Source organism: Pelmatolapia mariae, linkage group LG6 (assembly GCF_036321145.2).
Source record: "Pelmatolapia mariae isolate MD_Pm_ZW linkage group LG6, Pm_UMD_F_2, whole genome shotgun sequence".
Lineage (NCBI taxonomy): Eukaryota > Metazoa > Chordata > Actinopteri > Cichliformes > Cichlidae > Pelmatolapia > Pelmatolapia mariae.
The window spans coordinates 26,138,642-26,159,738 of record NC_086232.1 but is presented as its reverse complement, the minus strand read 5'-3'; the positions used below and the strand labels follow the sequence as shown (position 1 = coordinate 26,159,738).

The following is a 21,097-nucleotide window of genomic DNA, read 5'->3' as shown; positions in this document are numbered from 1 at the left end:
GTAAATAAGAACAAAATTCAAAGTGAGGATAAGAACAATAATAGTGTAGTTTTTGACATTTCATATCTTGTCTCTGTACCATTTCCAATTAAATATGGGGCTTAAATGATGTGCAAATTGTTCCAATATGTTTTCATTTTCATTTTACGAAAAGTCCCGACAGCTCTGGGAAAGCTGGTTGTACTCCAGGCTTTTTTAAATAAGTGAAAAGAATGTGATTGTAATACAAAGTGTCCTGCTCACTTATGGATTTACTCCTGTGGTGTAGAGATAGTAGCGAGGTCCATAAATATCGGGATGGTAGCACAATTTTTGTACGTTTCACTCTGTGTGACACCATGGAATTTAAAACAAAGTAATTAAAAAGAAGTGTGAGACTTTCAGCTTTAATTCAAGATGTTTAACAGAAATATTTCTTTTGCCATTCAAGAATTAAAGCCATGTTTTCCTTTTAACATCATCCCTCCATTTTCACAAGCTTATTAATAATAAGTTCACTGACAAAAAGTCTCATGGTCAGGTGCAGCCTGCTGCCTCATTACTTCATGACAAATTAAGGCGATAAAGGTCTCGAGTTCATTATTATTGTGTAATTTGCATTTGGTAGCAGCTTAATGAGAAATCTCAATAAGCTGTACAAAGAATAGCAAGTGCAAGAGGGCGTAATTAGGCTGTAAAAATAACAACAACAAATAAAAACCTATCAGAAAGATAACAGGAGCTTTAGGACTGGTCCAAACAACAATGTGGTCCACACTTTAATAATTCCTTGACTACTTCGTTTCAAGTCCAAGCTAAAGAGGCAAAATGAGAAAAAGTATCAATCTAAAGAAGCCGATTGCATCACGCCACCTGCGGCATGTGGTGCTTTCATCTTCTAAAAGATAACATAAATGGGATTGTTTCATTAATTATATTTAGAAAGCAGTCATCATTAATTCTGTTGCTGACATGCACGCTTGACGGGTTGAAAAGGTTTGCCACAAGACAGCCTGCGAGAGAAAGAAAACCACATAAATGAAGGTAAAAGGAGGCTACAAAGGAAAGATCCAGTACGCTAAACAAAAAAGCATTTAATAAACACACAGCGTCGCAGCATACGGGCTCTTGTTTCATCACTTTAAAAGTTCAAGTCATGACTTATGAGAGGGGAACAGAGCAGAAGCCCATTAAAGCCATGACATTTCAATAATTGCCTCCAATCTCAGCATCACAGAGAGTCACAGTACCACCCACTTGCACTACTCGCACAGACACACACTCACACATTCTTTAACCTTAATGATCTTAATGATTAATGTCCCCCTCCTAACACACTCGACTCCCACATACATACACACACATGCTGTACAGCGTGTACATGCTATGCAAACTGTATGACTCTAGATACTGAGAAGAATAGTTTTCACCGTATTTATCCATTATCCCTTGTGTATCATGTTTGATAGACACGTTTTTGTGAGATTTTGACACTTCTACATCATCAGGTTGACTTTTTCAATTTTTTAAAATTGCATGATACATTTTAAAGGAGTGATCTGCAAGAAAATGCCTGATGATATATGCAAATTTATATTTAATTGATTATTTTTTTAATTTCATGGAGGTTCACTAAACACAGGAAAATGTTACACGGTTCAGGCTTGAACTTGCTCAAGGAAAGCCTTCCACTTGTGTAGTGGATTCTTGGTCGCTCCTGTCTCTTTCTGTACTCCCAGATTCACTCTGTGATGTTGAGATCAGAGCTCTGTGCTCAGGATATTTATTATCTGTTGCAGGAATCCCAGTCCTTGTAGCTTAAGATTGTGTTTTTATGACTCCAGCTGCGTGTTTTAGGTCATTTTTAGTACGGTGGGATTGCCAGATGGATCAGAAGCTAAACACTGACAAGTCAATGACACGCACGGGCATCTTTCTCTTAGTGTATGTGAAAAATTAGTTTTGTATAATTTGCACATCTCTGACTGCATAACACATCATTATCTCTTCCTTCCTTTAGGCACCAACTTGGCATTTGCTAGTGCTCCCGTCATTTGTTTTCTACACAGACATTAGAGGCTGCAGTGGACTGCTAACCGTTAGCGACTTTGGCTGGTATTGGAGATGGCACCTTCTCTAGTTGCACCTGGACAATTACGACTATAATTTCATAGCGGGAGACACTAATGCAACTAATAAGGCGGGCATAAACAGTCAGGGGGATGTCAGGGGAAATGCTGTTGACTTGTTTATTGTAGTGTATGAAAGCTATATTCTTTTCTGCAGTCATATATTGGAATCACGCTAAAAGGATAAACAAGGATAACAACACATTTGTATTGTCCAATTCACTCTATACCTACCATTTTCTTTTATGAATTCTTTGCTATCAGTCTTAAAGGGACTGAGCATTTTTTCTTTTTTACTAGTGTAAACATGTTGATTTAGCTCTGACGATGTCAATCCCCTCTGAAATAGCTGCTGGAAAAGGTATTTCAGAGCTTTCGCAACGGGAAATGATCGATTTCTGAAATGTGTTTTCATTTATATATAACTGTTAAAACCTCCATAACTAGAATCGATTTTTGCAAACACAATGCAGATGAGCTTAGGTGGTCTCAATGACATGTTACAGGCTCAGGATGTTGAGCAGAATTACAAAGAAGTATTCAGGCAACATGCTATGATACACATTGTAACCGTGCACCTGAGACAGATCTGTTTAACAAAGGCCACAAAGGTATGACACTTCAAAGTGTGCGTGCGTGCACGTGTGCTTGACTGTGCACGGTCAGAAAGACTGAAAATGAAGGCGTGACAAAATAGGAAGAGCCACAGAGCGAGCAGCCTGGCAGTTCTAAAGAAGCTTTTATTGAACACTAAGAAGGGAGTATAGAATGATGAACACCCAGCCTGAGCTTTTCACATTGAGGAAATTGCATTTGGGAATATTGAACTGGCTGGCATGATGAAGTACACAACTCCTCCTCCACACGCGCACACAAATGCTCACATTTTTATGGTACAGTGTATTAGCAATACAGAAACAATCATGCTCACAGAGCTACATGCACACGTTGCACGCGCACACGCACACAGGATCTCATTTAGTCTGTGTGCATGGGTTGGATCAGCACTTCCCACTATTGAATGAGCGGAAATGAGAATCGGTGCAAACAGGGAGAGAGATAAAAGAGTGAAGAGACAGCAAGAGAAGAGGAAGTGGTAGAGAAAGAGAGACAGAAAGCAGGATTGAGGAATAAATGAGCGAATCACGAAAAAAGGAAAAAGAGCAAGATATCCTTCATTAGCACCACTGTAGGAGCTAAAGGTGGTGCTGATGTGGTGACAATTCATTCCAGCGTGAAACACATCAGAATTGTTTTTCACCTCCCCAAAAAAAAGAAAAAGAAAAAAGAAAATCATTATTCTACTGTTAGGAACAGCTGGATTCAACAGGTTCTATACAAATGTCAAGCAGACAGACCATTACCCATGGATGCTGACTCAAAATGAGTGGCAAATGATCACAGTACTGATGGTTGTTGGCAAGGCTGCACTGTGTTAGGCTGTAGATTCTCAAGTTGGGTGTATAAACCCTGAAAATGTAAAACGAGGAGCAAAAGAAATTTGTGCTATATAAGGAGGCTGTACCTGCATATTCACACTCACACAATCGCGCTCCCGCACACACACACGCACACTGTCACACAAACTGCTGCCGCCGAACAGCTTATTTATGTTTACATAAATGCATTACTGTGAACTATAAAGAGAGCTGTCAGTTACTTGCTGTACACACTCGACAAGCAATTACTTCTATGCACCGAGCAACAAAAGCAGACAGCAAAATAAAATACTATCAGCACTTCACACACACAGAGACTCATACTTGCATGAACGCACACGCTCACGCGCGCATGCACGGGTCACAGAGAAGTGGCTGTCACTGTGATTGGTTCCTGCTGCCGAGGGCAAACCCACAATAGCCAATTATCTGTCATTATACACCACAGAAGCTCTTGCGGTCTGGATAACTCTGCATGTGTCTGTGTGTGCATGAGCGTCTGCGCGAGCGTGCATGTGTGTCATAGGGGGAGAGATTGGCAAATTGCTAGTTATATATTTCAGCATGCTGAAAGAAGAGAGGAGAAATGTGGAGGAGGAGAAAGAGGAGGAGGGTAAGAGGGGAGAGTTTGAGTAGACCAGGCAGAAATATGCAGAGTGAATATAAAAGGAAGCAAAGAAGAGATTGATTATTATATTTGACAGTAGTAGAGAAGATGGGATCACGGAGGAGCCACAGACCTCCGCTGAGCTGCATGCTGATGACAGATGTCTGGTGACCGACATGCCTGATGCGGCAGGGCTAAAGTTTAGATGGCCGCAGATTGAGGCTCTCAGTCAGCATATGACTGGTGCTTCATCATATATGAAGTGTGTGACTGAGCTCTGACTAGTGTGGACAGATTTTAAAAGGTACCATCGCAATATTTAGGATGAGTACAGACCTGCCTAACTGGAAGGTCTATGGTTCAGTCGCCATATCAAAGTGCCCTTGGGCAAGATCCTGAACCCCAAAACTGCCCTGGATATGTCACTGTGTGTTATAAAGATTTGTATGTATTCAATAAAGCGCTGTATGAAAGTGTGTGGTATTTGTTGAATGTGGCTTCAAGTGAAAAGCACTTTCAGTAGTCGATAAGACTAGAAAAGATAAATGCATCCATTTACCATTTACTTTGAAATTCATCAGAAACAGCACAAAGTATAAAGCTCATATGCACTCTGATTCACAGCAGTGCACAGAATCAGAGACTGTTATAAACTAACAAGGTGAGTGGTTGAGAGCTCTCATTTTCTGATTATGTGAGTTTGTGTCTATGTCTTCCACGCTCAGCATGACAACTTAGGTCAAGATTGGTTACAAAGTCCACCAGCCACCATTAAAGATGCACCGATCAGCCTGCTGAAGACCAGAACTGAACACATTTTCAGTGAGCTAAGCTCAGACCGTGGTCGCTCTCACCTATATCCAATAACGTGCCAGTCTGTTTTATGCATATGCAACACACGCACAGTGGCGCAGGCAAACAGTCCCAATATGCTATCAGGTGGTTTGAATGCAGCCATTGGCTATTAGCAAAGTTTTCACTGTTAGTGAGCAAGCCACAAATTTAGCTTTAGTAAACCGTAGGTGAATATCACCATCACCCAGCTCAACATGCCTTGTTTGAAGATGCTAAAGCTAAAGTCAACAGCTTTATTATGAGCCTGGGTATCAGCAGTGAAAGGACCAAAGCAGGTATAAGCAAAATTATGGAGACGAGAGAAAAAGGTTGATGTCCTGTTATCTGGTGAAGCATAAAACGTATTCTAAAATTATGTAAGTAACTGAGGCTTGTTTTGTTGCATAAATCGGCTGCACCTGCTTTTGTTTAGTAAGGTAAAATCATCAGATAAAAGTACAGCAGTTCATTTTCAGTTAATTATCTGTACCTCTTTCGAGAAGCAGAGAACTTTGTTTTCTGTTATTTTAGTAAGAGAAGAAAAGTTCATTTTTGTTTGTACATGATGGCAGTTATAGTTCTTTGAAAGAAAAGCAGGTCACGCTTTCAGAAAAATCAAAATCAACCATGAAAATTACAATTATTGTATGTCTAGCCCTTATAGATGTTAATCAGACCACAGTGACACAGAAAGAATTTATGTCTTTAGATATAGGGAAAATATTTTTTTCTACTAAGAATTAACAAAGTGACTAATTAGGTGACAATCGTAATAGCCTGTACAGCTATAAAGGTAATGATTAGGGACTTGAAGAAGACATATCTTGTTTTGACATTCCAGTTTAAAAGTAACCTTGATCACAATCCTTTCTACCCAGAGGGTCAAATATTATCTGCTTGGCATTCATTGACTTTTTGTCAGACTCTAGCTGGATCACAGCTCATCATCTGAGGTTTTTTCTTTTTCTTTTTATGGATGTAATAGAAACATATAAAGCTCTCAAATGTGTGCTTCACTGTAACTTTTCACTTTGGTCATTCAGTAGAAAGTAAAAACACACATTGTAAAATGCTTCAAGACCCAGACAGGAAATATCTGCAGCTTTATGTTCCCTCCATACGAGCTCTATAGCTCCATAATTGATTGCTAAAGCTTCTCTACTGTTAAACCGAACTGTCCTCCTATTTAAGCTTGAATGGTGCTCAGTCATGATGCGTGAACCAAAGTCATCATACCATCCACCTCAAAATAAATCCATCTTACTGTACACTCTTAATACACACTCAATGTGTGTGTGCGAGTGCTTATGAAGTATGACACTGATCTGTCTCTGCCTGTTTTACAGCTATGCTTTGATAATCCCCATCCTAATCCACTGCCTGTGTGTCTGCCTGTGTGTGTGTCTGTGCTGTCCTTTTATGTTTGTGCGTGTTATGCATGGTATTTAAGCTCGTGGCTTTCAGAGGGTCTCTCTTTCCCATGACTTCAACACTATATGTAATATCACAGATAGATAGCCCTCCAGTCATCCACTCCACTCAATCGAACCACTCAGCACAATGGCCTAGACACAATCGCTCTGCAGTCAATATCTCCATTACCATTTCTGTCAACAGAATAAACACAGTGAAAATTGAATGGTTATGGGTTATATTACTTTTAAATGAGCTGATGAAATGGGTGCAGTGGCGATGGGAGAGAGGGCCGAGAGTGGCTCAGATGAGGAGAGGTTAATATGTCATTTTAACTAAAAGATACATGAACAGACCAACAAATCAGTATTACTTTTCCTCACAGTCTTTTCTCTTCTGTTTTGGTTTCATATTCTTATTCAAATGTAAGGATTTTTTTCATGCATCACTTTGAGTAGGAAAACCTGTTCAAGTGCCTGTGCACTTTTGCACAGACTATATTATGCAAGCTTACTCTAAGTTTAATTAATTTCATTATGACACACATGACTATAAACCAGTAATTCCTAGTCTGGTGTTCAGACTGTCCAGGTGGTTGCAAGACAACATGTGGGTTTATGGCAATAAAGCATAAAACTATTTCTTGCACAAAACATTTTCCTCTTCCCATGTTTTCTGGTTAAATACTGGATTGTTTCAATTCTCAGTGCCTCTAAACAGATTCAGATGCACAGAAAAAACAAACAAAACAGTCTGGTTTAAGTGGTCAGAACTGCATATGCAATCTGAGATAACTCTTTGTTTGCATGGAGTCACTGACCAAAACGCTTGGAAAATACTACTATATAGTCATAGATAGAAACTAATTTAGATCTTATTTTGGTGTTTTAGATATTTTGTTTAAACCCAACAGCAGAAACAGACAGGGAATGATGAGAAAAATAATGGAAAAAAACAGAATTCAATCATTGAGAACCACATTTCTTTAAAAAATGTAAGGTCATTTTAATCTGATCCCAGGAACACTTTTCAAAAAGCAGAGATGGGGTAAAAAAAGACTGAAAAAGTTGTGTAACTCTAACAATAAATAAATAAATAAACAAAAAAACCTACTTGATCACAATTCAGTAACGGTGCATCAGCTTAAAAGAGCATCTCAGAGAAGCTCAGCCTTTCAAAATAAGAATTAAAGATGGGTGCATGGAAAAGCAGTTCAAAAATTTAAAATAAAACTATTACGACTTGGAGACTTCAGTATATGCTGTACATAAAACAGTAACACAGACAATCAGCTAATGCAGGCTGTAAAAGCGCTTCTATTTCTCTCTCAAACACTCACTCTCTTCTGGTGGACCAAAAAAAGCTCTTGCATGGACTCCCTGCTTGTCAGTTTGTTAGTACAAGTTTTAGATAAATGGGGGTTTGTCTGGGACAATCAAACCTATCTGGTTATGTTAAAGCTTCCTGTTATGAGTGATTTATAGTGACTACCAATGAGCCACGTGGCATTTGCAAAAAATGAGTCTAATAAAGTGCCTAGTAGGAAGTCAATGCAATAGATTTGGTTAAGTCAATAGGAATTAATCTCAGAAGAAGTCAGTAACATCAGTGATACAAGCATCGATTGCGTGTCATACTTCCTGCAAACCTGTTGATGGTACAAACAAAAAATAAAAAGGTGAAATTTAGGTGGATGGAAGCCAGAGGGAATTTGAACATGCACACACTGTTTGTGATTCATGTCAGCCAGCTGCCCTTCAAAGTAGGCCAAGGCTGCCAAAGACACTGGGAATGATGTCACAATATTATTGAGTGATTATGAGCTGGATAAATCTTGGACATGGCTGAAAAACAATATTTAGGTGGCTGTGATTTTTAAAATTTCAACTAAAACCAGATGAAATTCTGTTGTGGAAATCAGAGAACGGGGTCAATAGCTTTAGAAAATCCTTATGAACAAAAACTGTCCCTGCAATAACAAATACAAGTTAAAACTGCTATTCAAAGAAAATCCATGCATAAACATGAAAAGGGCATGGTCTGGGCTCAAGTTCATTTAAGATGGAGACCAGAGTGAAGTAGAAAATGATTTTGTTCCCTGACAAATCACGACTTGAGATTCTTTTTGGAAATTATGAAGGCTGCGTCCTTCAGGCTAAAGAGGAGAGGGACCATAAATTTTTTTCCAGTGCGCAATTGAAAAGCCAGTATTTGTGATGCTGTGGATGTGCATTAGTGCTCTTGGCATGAGTAGCGTGCACATCTGTGAAGGCCCCTGTGCTGCCATCCATCCACAGAATCCATTGAATGAACTTTCATTAAAATGTCCTTAAAGGTAATGAAGAAAGAAACACGAAAAAGAGAAAGAATTACATTGCATAGAAAGCAATGAGTCTTCTCATTGTTTGAGAATTCTGCTTGATGATGAGTAGAGAGAGGAGTGAGAGCTTGATGAGTGGAACCCTTAGCAATGATAATCCCATTAGTACTGTACTGCATGTTAAGCTCTCCACTAATAACTCACACGTATGAGCATGAAGGGTGTGTATGTGCATGTATGGCTGAGTCCTGCTTGGACCATCCTAATTATCAGACGAGGCTCACGTGAGGGTAATTACCGCATCTGAGACAGTGGGAACAAGGCTATGACTGACCCAGAAATCCACAGGCTAATGAAGCGATAACACACACACACACACACACACACACACACACACTGTTTCTCTCTATGTGTTGGTATTACCTCACATAGAGACACAAGGACAGAGCAAAAGAAAGAGAGAAAGCCAAAAGACAGAAAGGGGAACAATGTTTCCCTCAGCCTGCATTAGAGAGAGCAGAGAGATTTGGGAGGAGCTGTCAAGAGACGCTCTGTCAGGCAGCTTCAAGCTCAGCCCTTTTCCTAGTATGAACTAATCTGGCTGCTCTCTGTTCTTTGTCATATCTGGCCATGGCTCCACAGCACTGTGGTCTGCTTCCACAGCCGCGGATTAAGCTCGGCTACCCGAGACTAAATTCTCTATTGAAGAATCATCTAGGTGTAATCCCTGTGTGAAGCCAGCCCTGTATGGTACAGCACATTATATCTCTCACAATGACTATTATTCACATCAGGCTGTGCAATCTGGAGATTCTGGAGACAAGCACAAGGGCGGTTTGCTGTGCATAGGCAAGGGACCTTAAGGGTTTGTTATGTGAAGTGCGATTGGCTTACTTAAGGTGGGCCCTCCTGGGAAGAGATCAGCTAATTCTGGCAAGTTGTTTTTCCACACCTAGGTGATTAAAATATTAACATTTTAATACACTCTGTCACATATTTCTTTAGTAATCCTGTCTCCCATTTTCTACATTTGCATGAACATTTAACATTTGCATTTTTCCATTTCCCTTTCTGTTGAATGTGCAGGGAGAAAAAAATCAAGAAAGAAATAAAGTAATAATGGCAAATAAACCAAATGTGCCTATAAATCAAAAACAAACAGTTGAATAACAAAAATAATGACAAACTTTACAGACAAGCAGATATTTATAGAAGGAAAAAACTAATGTGTATAAGCCAAAACGCATCTATATGTGTATATGTGAATTAAATTGCATTAAGTAGTTAGTTAAATATAATGATAGCCTATCCCAGGTGTCCTAGGGTGAGGGTTGGGGAACAACATGGTCACCCTTCCATCATAAGGGGTTATCACCAACCAAAGGAAGTCTATTGAGGTAAGAGGAGAATGTGCAAACTCATAAAAGAAACAAGACAGAACCTTCTTTCTGTGAGGAGATAGTGGTAACCATCAAAAATCTGCTCTGACAGTGGAGGGTATGTGAATTCTCCTGGGTAATGTCAGACTGGAGTACAGGTGAGAAAATGCTTTATGATGTGACAATGACCTTTGACCTTGAAGGTAAACATCAGCAGTTTATTATATTAGACAATGGTGTGGAATTGTCTTGAGTTATCCCCAAACTCAGTTCTGTAAAGTCACAGTGACCTTGATCTTTGACTACAAATTTCTAATCCGTTCATCCTTTGATTAAAGTCATGAAGAATGCTACAAAGTATGGAAGTAGTGATGTACAGATAAAAACATTTTGTATTCATCTACTGCTCGAGTAGTGAGAAGCTGAGTCAGTTTTTATTACCAGAGAAATCCCTCATGTCATGACACCTTACATAAAGGAATACAGATTTTAAGATATTTTAACATGCTTCCCTATTCATATTCTAGACAAATCTCCTATATGGGAGTACGTCTGGTTTTGAATATCATATCTTTAATTATTCACTTACTCTTTATTTATTTTCAAAATCAAGAAATCTGGGATCAGAGATTGTGCACCCCATAAACCTACAGTGCATTTTAAAAAGGGCAAACATTTAGTGGTTTATCCCAAACCAGAACTGTATTTGTATTGATAAGTGCACTGCAGCTGACATAAATACCACTAATTTCTTTTGGTTGCTCCCTTATTTCCCAAGTGGTCGCCACAGCGGATGGATCCACATGTTTGATTTGGCACAGATTTTATGCCGGATGCCCTTCCTAACACAACCCTCTCAACTGTCTTGGGACTGGCACTAATAGTACACTAGCTGAGGCTGAGTTTGTGTGTCCTTCTGGAATCAAACGGGGGAACTTTCATATGTACGGTAAACATGTTAACCACCACAACAGTTTATTTATAAAGCGCTTTCACAGACAAGCAATCACAAAGCGCTGTACAACAAGACAGAGTAAAATAAACAAGAAAATCAAGAGCTGTAATAGCAATTCAAAATGGGAGACTTGGTGCCACAGGCTGTCTATTGCCCTAGTTTTTAATCTTATACCAGAAACAACTAACAAATTCTGAGCCTGTGATCGAATACTGCAAGGACCGGTTTGTTTAGTAAAAAGTTTATATAAATACTATGGATCCTGGCCATATAGTGCTCCGTATCTAAGTACAAGAATTTTAAAACAGATCTTAAAATCTACTGGTAAAGAAATAAAATAAAATAATAAATAAATATTAAATAATAATTGACAAATAAAATAGCGATAATGTGCAGAGCTCCCTTACTAGAATGGATTAATAGTCTGGCTGCAGCGTTTTGTGCCTGTTTGAGGCCCCCAAAAAGATGATTTATCTGAGTCAGTAAACAGGGCATTACAATAATCTAAGCATGATAACACAAACGCATGAACAATTATCTGTGGTTTGGCCAAAGAGACCATATGTTGCATTTTAAAATGTTCCTGATATGAAAGAAACAGGAACAATAAATAGAGAGGAATCAAATATTATGCCAATATGCCGGACCTAGCAGATGAACAAATAGAAGCATGAGCCTGACTGATTTTCGTATATAATAGAGGAGAAGCTATAATCATAGCCTCAGTCTTGCGGTGTTTAGAACAAAATAATAGCTTGAGAGCCAGTCACTAATGTGGGTTAAAGAGGAGACTAAAGCGAACAGCCAATTCAGCTGGTGAGGTTTTAAAGACATATACAGCTGAACGTCATCTGCATAGAAATGTTAAGAAACATCAGAAAAATACTTAATGGTGCCAGGTAGGAGAAGAATGTAGAAAGAAAAATAATAATGGACCCATTACTGAACCTTGTGGAACCCCCACAGGTTAGGGAGGCATAATCAGAGAAGAACTTGTTCACCCTAACAGAGAAAGTCTTGTCAGAGGAATATATAAATAGGAAGAAAACCAATGAAACACAGAGCCAGAGAGACCAGCCAGAAACTTAAGCCTATTAAGTAAAATTTTATGATCAACAGTATCAAAGGCTGAACTGAGGTCAAGTAGAATGAGTACAGAACAAATCCCTGCATTAGAAGCCATCAAAAGACTGTTATAGAATTTCAAAAGCACAGTCTCAGTGCAGTGCTGCTTTTGAAAGCTAGACTGTAATAGATTGGGAAAAAAATGTAATTTGCGTAATAAGGATCTGAATAGACTTTCTACAGCTTTTTCTAAGAATTCCCTAACAAATGGCAATTTCAAAATAAGTCGAAAAATTACCAATGCAGAAAAAAGGAGAAACTAATCATGAATTATTTCTTCATATGTTGTAATTGAAGATAAGATAACATTACTCAACCTTTAAATATACTCTCTAAATTATTGCTTCTCCACCAGATCAGTAAACATGAGCACAACAAAACCGTGAACCTCAAACAAGGGTTAGGAATGCACAGGTTGTGGGTCAGTACTCATAATCAACATCAAACACAGAGAGAGCTCAAGTACTTGAAAGTGTATCAAGTGTATCAAGTAATAAAAAGTTGATCTCGCTATTGTTATCCCTACAGATAACAATAGAAACACAAAAATGATAAAAGAGTTCACAATCATCTCTATGTCTATAGGTGGCTTTTGACCTCCTCTTAAAACAAACCTGTAAATCATGTCTGAGTTTTATGCAGTTCAACCAACAAGATATGTTTCAGAACTCCCAAACTGTCTCTTACTTCACAAAAGGAAAAGAAAAGGTTACAAAACATCTAAAAGTCAATCTCAGGGATCCCCACTTTGGTCTGACAAAGCCTCATGGAAGATGGTACCCTCAGGGTAATACTGTTGATACTGTCCTACTCTGGAGCCTTACATTTAAGTGCTTCAGACTAGTGTTGTACAATCTCTGTGCTCACAGAGGCAGAGGGCATTTCTTTTGCTTGTACCAGTTTGCTAAACAGCTCCATTGACGTGGCGGTTTAAGTGATAAGTATGACCCACTCATAGTGTTGGTCTGTGAGGCAGAACAGGTTACCCCAAGCCCACGCTCCAGCCATCACAGGATCCCTGTCTCTGTCGCTCCTACGCAGAAAGAAAATGTGTGTGCGCACATGATTGACTGTGTATTCGAGTGAGTTATCTTGATCAAATTCCCAATTACACAGACGAGTGTCTCTTCAATGCTGTGCTCTTTATACAGATACACAAACAAACAGACATAAACATCACACAAACACACCCACTCTCACATACAAAACAAGAAAAAGAAACACACGCAGGCCGGAGGCAACAAGCACTTCATTTCCTATTCCGCCCCCTCTTCTCATCCTCAGCACCCCTTCTATTCCACTCTGGTCTCCCCAACACTCAACCCACAGTCACTATAGCAACCTCACACACAGAGGACTAATCATGCCATAGCAACATCTGTCAGACAACAGAGACACACACCCTTAAAATGTGCATGCCGCTGCATACACTAATGAAGCACACAAGCACAGAAACAGTTAAAGAAAGCAAACTTTATTACCTTTGCTCATGGTTCATCCTGTCACATGAAGTTTGAAAGTGGGAGCTGCAAGAGAAGATTATTGAAGAATATTGGTTTTCTAGGACCGGAAGAATGATCTGCTTGAAAACTTGCAATGATGCCACAGAGGTTTATGAAGGCCCTACTGTACAAAAGCCCTAGCTGCTTAAAATGAGCCAATAAAGTCTGCTCCAGAAACATTTCTGCTGGGTATGCTGCTCTGCTGCCACCTGTAGATTACACCTGGTACTCCACAATATAAACATATAAGTCTCAGGACTTGCAACATCCACGGAAATTCACCATATTAAATATTAGAAAAAAAGGAACTAAGAAAAATGAGGTGTCTTAGATTTGCCGTATTCCACCTGCTGTTGAGCAGCAAAATCAATCCCCTTCCTTCAGCAAACAGTACATACGAGTCCCAGTGAAGCACTCATCGTGCTTCAGTATACTCTATGCACCATCTAGCCAGCTTTCAAGGAGTTTGATGATATCTATTTTGGTTTTTGTAAAGTTTGCTGAGGCTTGGTACCAAAATGAGTCACACACAAACTCAACTCAAACTCCAGCTATAGCCTCAGAAAAGGAAAGTGGCTCTCAGAGCAACACACAGCCTACGTGCAGCCTCTGCATCTTTTAGCAAAAAATAAAAGGGGGTGAGCGAATGCTTTATATTTAGAATGGTGACGCTATGCAAACTTGAGCACTAACATGAGAGGAAAGCTCAGCGATGCGTTAGAGAGCCGCATATTCAATAATGTATCAGAGGCAGCATTTTAAAAACAGCTAAGGGATCGCCGCTCTGTCTTGTCCTGTCTGTCAGTCTGTCTCTTTGCATGTCTTTCTCCCGGTCCGTCCACTGCGACGGCAGCAGATTTGCTACTCCTGTGGGGAGCTGATGTTTGGTTAAACTTTCATCCTATCAACGTCTTCACTTGATTTTTCTCTGGGCCTTATGATGAATCTCCCTCTGAGTTTTCTTCACTCTATCAGAAGAAAGGTTCCATTCCTTTCTTTATCTTTGTGTGCTCCCTTGCTGTTTCTTCCTTAGTGGTCATGGTGCAGCCTTTTAGCAAAATAGATCATACACAAAACACCTGGGGAAAAGGGGGCTTCTGACAGTAAATGTTCATGTGTGTGCATGTGTCTGTTTGACGTTCACTGTGGTAATCATTGCCTACCTGTTTCAGTGCACAGACACACTGCGCTGCTTCATCCTTGAGGAATGAAAGAGTAAGAAATCTCCCCAGAATTCTCCTGCAAGAGAGAAGAGAGGATACAGTGAGAAAGCAAAGGGGTTGGGGAAGGAAAGAGAAGAGAAAGAAGGAGAAGGAAAGGAATTAAGAGCAGAGCTTTAGCTTTAAAGAAGTCACTGATCTTAAAGACAACTCTGACTTTCAGCTAAGTTCTCCATGTTCTTCTTGCACTCATTTTTGCATTGATACGTGTGTGTGTGTGTTTATATCATTGCATTCAGATCAAAGCTTCCAATCTGAAACCCGAGTTCAGCTAGTGCAGCTCAGTTGTTCCAAAAGCAGTCTGGGTCAAATGGACAGCCGCGGCTCAACTTCTACACTGGGAGCTTTTAAGGCTTTTAAGGCTTCCATGCCAGCAAGACGTACAGGCTTGTGAGTGGAACAGGGGCTGAAATGCCCAAGTGGGAAAAGCATGCAGCACCTCAGTATGAAAAGTACACACTCGCAGATCAAAGGTCCATGTGGGAATACTAGCAAGGAGTCATGTTTAATGTAACAGACCATACATGCATATGCACACACAGACCTGCACACAGATATACAGATGTCACTCTTCAGTGTTTTTCCATGTTTTGTGACTCCAGTGACATCAAGAAGCAGCAATCACTGGTGGAGGGAAATCAGTGTGGATCTGAAAGGATTACAGGGTTGTTTCCACAACTGCTTGCGTTGATGATGATATTTGTCTTTTATTGAAGTTAAATACTTTGACCAAAAGTCCTCCACACACATGCTGTGAATCAGCCACTTAAGAAAAAGAGCATTTTGAACATTTTCAACTTAAATCTATAATTCTTCTTCTTATTATTATTTTCTACTACTTCTGGTGCATCTGATGGGATGGCTACTGTAAGCACTGTAAGTTAGGCTAGCCTATAAATATCCCCAAATAAATAATATAATGAGCAATAAATATATTAAAATCAAATTAAAAGAATGCTATAGAAAAGCCTATTAATAATATCTAGATGATTAGAATAAATCAGTCCCTGGCAAAAGGCAAAAGATGCCATAACAAAGAGTCACCACTGGTCTGTGCTATTACACCACTCCTGTGTTTGTGCTGCTGACCGACTTACCAAACAAGGGCAAAGACGGTGATGGCAGCATACATTAACTGCAGAATCTGGTGATGTAAATATCAAGATTGATTTGTTTGCAAATCATAACCAGGTCATGCTGTGCGTTCCTTGGCCTGTAATCACCTGTTGTTTTTAGGTCATAAAGGTGAGATCTTCAATGATGCAAAATTTGAAGAATGTGTTTCTTTGTCTGACTTTGACGATCTAAGTGTGTGATCTGAGTTCAGGCTTGTGTTCGCTTACATATATGTGCACTATTGCAAACGAACGTGCATCACGTGTGGAGGCAAGCTAGCATTTTATTTTCAGTCGATGACACATTCCTCCCTCGATTCCCATCCACTCGCAACATGTTTCCTCTGTAATGATCTTACAGTGCTGGTGAAATGAGTTGTGCAGAGGATTATTATAAGCATCGGTTACCCTCTATTGCGGGAACTGGTTTCCCCCTCAATCATGTTGTTTTCCTGTTGGGTTTCAGTACTCCCTGGTTGGAAACCACCTTGTTAGTGAGAATGTGCTTCACCTGTGCTGGCCCAGCAGAAGTAATTAAAGCCTCAGCAGCTTTGTGCAGGAAAGGGAGAGTCTGAAAACTAGATCAGTGAGAAAGCTCGTGTTGGTGCAAGCAATTCAGTTTACAGATCTTGCACAGCGACATAGGACAAGTTATGTTTGTCCTGCATTGGTGGACACGGTGTTACTTTAGATTCTTCTGTGACTTTTATGCAATGAAGTGGCACCCACTGGTGAAAGCCTGTCTGCAAACCTTTTTTGCTGCTTTGAAACTCTGAGAGGACTCCCATGGGAACCCTTCAGAGCAGCCTTTGAAGCCCTTTTATGTTAATGGCTGAAAGTGATTATTCAGAGAGAGTCAAAATGTTGATAGTAATTTGAAGGGAATTCATCTCTAGGTGCTACGTCTGGACGTCACCTTAAAGGTTTCTGCTGGTGGTGGAAATGGTTCTGGGCATGGTAGCATATTATTTAGGTCACTGAAGTGCTTTCACATGGCCCTTTCACACCATGAACCAAACTATTTCTGCACTGATCTGCACAGCAATGGCCCAGATAATTTTTTGATGTCTAACCCTAACCAGGGCAGCTCAGTGGAACTCCGCTTACTTTGGTTTGGCTTCACTCAGCATGTATGAAACACTCTTCATAGGCTTCTGTCACTCAGACTCAAAATCAAGGCAAGTGGGGAAGCGGGGCAGCTGAGTGGGCATCAGATGTCTCTTAAGCCTATTTTAAATGCAGTGTCACAGTTAAGCCACGGACAACACTGACATGATTACCTACAAACTTTATCTGCAGACGCAACCGTCCTCAAGCTGCGCCATCTCTTTTTACAGTGTCAGTAAAGTGTGAAATGTTTCAAGATCATATGTTCACCAGAAGTGTCATTCCCTTTTAGAGAAATATATTTCAGCAGCATATTTCAGTTTGTAAACATGTTTACTCTTTCGAAGTGTATGTGCGGCACTGATCAAAATTGGCCCAGAACGTTAAGGAGGTTGTTGCAGGTCAAGCTGGCAACAGGGACTCTCAGAGTGGAATGGCACAGTCTTGCTTAAACAACTTCTCCAACTTGTTTACAACTTGCATACTTGTGTGTGCGTGTGTGTGTGCACCTCTAGCGTTTAAGAGTTTACACAAAGGGAATAAAGTGGGAGAGGATTTTATCTGACCCCACAAGGATGATCAAACATCTTGAGAGGATTCAAGATGAATGCATAATTCAAATGAAACTTCAAAACTGACCTGCTGCTCTTGAACTTTTTAAGCTGAAAAGGTATACAGTAAAATAATAATGAGTCAGCTACATTCAAAACCCAGTTGTTCCTCCACCCATTGAACAACCTGTATAAGAAGAAGCAAGATGACAGGTAGGCAGTTCAGACACACACTCACTTTAATCCTAAACTACATAAAATTACCACTTCTGAAAAATCAAAAGTAAGTACAGCTGTCTGGCGTTTCAAGTTGGGTCGGATTACAAAGCTCCGGCGTTCCTTCACGTCTCGGTTTATTATAGCAAATGCAGCTGGGTCTCTTGGGATTTGATTCAAAACAGTGAGTTAAAATTTGATTCCTCTATTGGCATTCTCAGACATTTATCCCCACCGTACATCCAGAACAATGAGGAAGATCTTTAAGCATTTGCTTTAAAGTGAGGATATTTTTAGTAAGAGCTGATCATTTTTATTATTCAATAAAAATGCAGAAAAGGAAAAACATAATCTCTATCAACTGCAATCAGTTCTTTTGTGACCATGGTTTTAAAAAAACCAAAAAACATGAATTTTCCCCAGGTCCACCAGGGTACAGTTTTTTAGCATCCCTGTGAACCTGCTACAGTTTTTACGTCTGTTTAGGGACTCTAAGTCACTTCTTCCTCTTTGTGAATCCCCAGACTGACTCACTGATGTTGACTGAAGGGTTCTGTGTTGGGCAAACAATCTGTTACACGACTCGGCTCTTTTTCATGCCACTAAAATAATTCTTTATGACTCATTTTTAAGGTTGGGGACAAACAGATGCCTCTCTGGTGGTATTGGACGACAAATGAGATTTTGTCTATGTTTCTTATTAATGAGAAGGTCACTAATTCTGACCAAGCCCCTCGCTCCATTTGCAGCAATGCAGTCCTAAAGCAGCAGAGAACCTCTACTGTTTCCCGGTTAAAGCATGATTCTTCAGCACTGCCAACGAAATTGCCTTCAGTTAGACCCAGTTTTTATATTTTCAAGCGTCACTTTGCTTTGTTTCCACATTTATAAAGACTTCCATAAATACAACTTTAATAAGCACTGATTCAGTAAAGTCTACTTATGACCAGACTGTACACATTAGATGGATGTACCAACTTGTTTCTGCCAGTTCTTTGCTGATGGTGCTGCCGGGCATCTTTTAGATTCAGAGAACAGTAAGTCAGCTTTTTGTATTTTTCATCTGCCATACTCACTTGCATTGAACAACGCTTTCTGCCTGTCAGAGACCTTGCTGATGCAAGAAGCCCAGCTTAAGTTTTCTTCTTATATAAACTCTTTCCATACGCTTTAGATGAAACTGTCATTGGCTGTCATTCACCCAGTTTATATCTCATATCTGTATGACTATTTCTATTTCAGCAAATGATCTGGTTCAAGCATTACATTGTTGGTTATAAGCACCCCTTCGCTATACTTGTTTAATTTTCCACTCGGCTCAATGCATACAAATGATTTCCTTTTCTTCTATAAAGTGCTCTGTTACTTCATTCTCTTCAACAGGATGCAGATATTGTAGTTTAGTATTTCACTCAAAAAATGCCTTGGAATTTAAAGTCCATTTCAAACTGTCACTCTAATAGAGACGATACAGAATAACCTTGGACAAATGACAAGTTATTGTGAAGCACACAGAGAGACAAAAAAAATGATAGACAGCTGCCTTTATGTTAGATCACAGTAAAGGGGTTCCACATATAAAGCTTTTCATTATATGGTGAAAGGTTTTTTTGTCCATTTTAACTGGATTTTCTGTGCTAATATTTATTTTTAATTAACAGAAGTGGTAGTGCCTGTGTACTTAAGCAGCAACCAACTTTTCTCAGTTCTATAGCATATTTTATTATCTTTTTCTGCTTTTTAGATGTTCAGTTTTAGATTAATCATGTGACTTTTATAAACAGCCTGTGTAAAATTTTGTGACTAAAGCGTTCCATCAAAAGACCAGCAAGAGCTCAATCTACATTTCACGTGTCAGGCTGCACAGCCTGTGTAGACACTTTTATTGACTGAAACAGGAGCACGTCTTTCAATCAAACGCACCTGACAACCAAAAAAAACCCCAACAACAACAAAAAAAGCAGACAAACTAGGCTTTGTTTGTGGTTCCGTCTCACAGCGTTCATCAACCTTCTTTCAGATCATCAGGGTTAGTATAAATTAGTGTCCAGTCCAAGCCTTCACACATAAGCCTAAGTTTGTCATCCAGACAACTTCAAAAGCGATCTGATCTTAGGTGAACTCAACCAGAGACTGACGTGCCCAAAAAACCACTTAACGAAAAGCTGTAGGTTCAAAACAGTAGCTTTCATTAATAATGTAATTAATAGCTATGTACTGCCACGCAAACTAAAATAATTAGTACATATGCTTCAAGAGGAATACATATACAAAAAGTTAAATCTTACTTCCACCTCCTACAACAACAACAACAACAATACAGGAAATTAATAAAGAAGATTATACTGCACAGACTTTGGCCCAGTTGTATTACAACGTGGGTATGAACAGACTGAAAAAAACAAAAAACAAAACAAAAAACATACCTGACCTGGGGCCTGTACTACTGTGAAGTGAACTGAACATATGCTGGGTACCTTTCCCTTATCTGAATTCAGTTACACCAACACTGGCAATCAGAATAAGCAGGCACATGAAGTTGATTATCAGTTCCCTAAATTAACCCGGGGTTTCCTCTGCGCATTCACACAAAAGAGGTGACGCTGGAAGCATCAGCCCAATCACATATATGAATAAGTGCACTGGCAGCCTACACTATGGAAAACTAGTAAGACGTTAAACACATAATACAGACTGAAAGTAGCACTGCTGCTGCAGACAAAGTCTGTAAAGTCTGAGAGCACAAACACTGAACAGTATGATAAAAAAAAAACTGTAGCGATGTGTGTGTGGTTGAAAAGTTTTTGATTAGTGAGACTGGAAAAGACCTCAGATCAATAAAATCTAGCCTATTTGAAACCTTGAAAGAAATCTGGCAAAAGTGCAAACTTTGTACTGCAAGTAAAAAAAACAACAACTTTATCTTAAAGACACAAGAGAATCTGACAGTAAATTAATGTTTAAAACACAGTTTTAGTTTTTAGTTTTTCAATTCAAGCATAGACTGTTTCCAATTTGATGTAAGGTCAGAAAGTACATCATATATTAATGCATACAAAAAGTAAAATAGTTTAAAAGTAATTGTTTGCAGCCACCAGGGAAAAAATAAAGAAATAAAGCCACGTCTACGAATCTATATTTATTACTGAAGCTCATCATGGAAACACAAAAACTTTAGACAGTCCTACTATCCACGAGCAAAAGTT

The 21,097-nt window shown here is 39.4% G+C and overlaps 1 protein-coding gene across 14 annotated transcripts in view; it reads right to left on the bottom strand.

The window, feature by feature from the left end:
- ptprdb (protein tyrosine phosphatase receptor type Db) overlaps window positions 1-21,097 on the bottom strand; it is a 150,675-nt gene that overhangs the window by 94,438 nt on the left and 35,140 nt on the right. For all 14 annotated transcript variants that reach the window (XM_063476372.1, XM_063476373.1, XM_063476385.1 and 11 more), the window contains exons 4-5: window positions 14,846-14,921; window positions 13,662-13,706 (exon numbers count right to left, since the gene is read on the bottom strand). The gene's annotated coding sequence lies outside the window, so the exon portion shown is untranslated. The remainder of the gene's footprint in view (window positions 1-13,661; window positions 13,707-14,845; window positions 14,922-21,097) is intronic.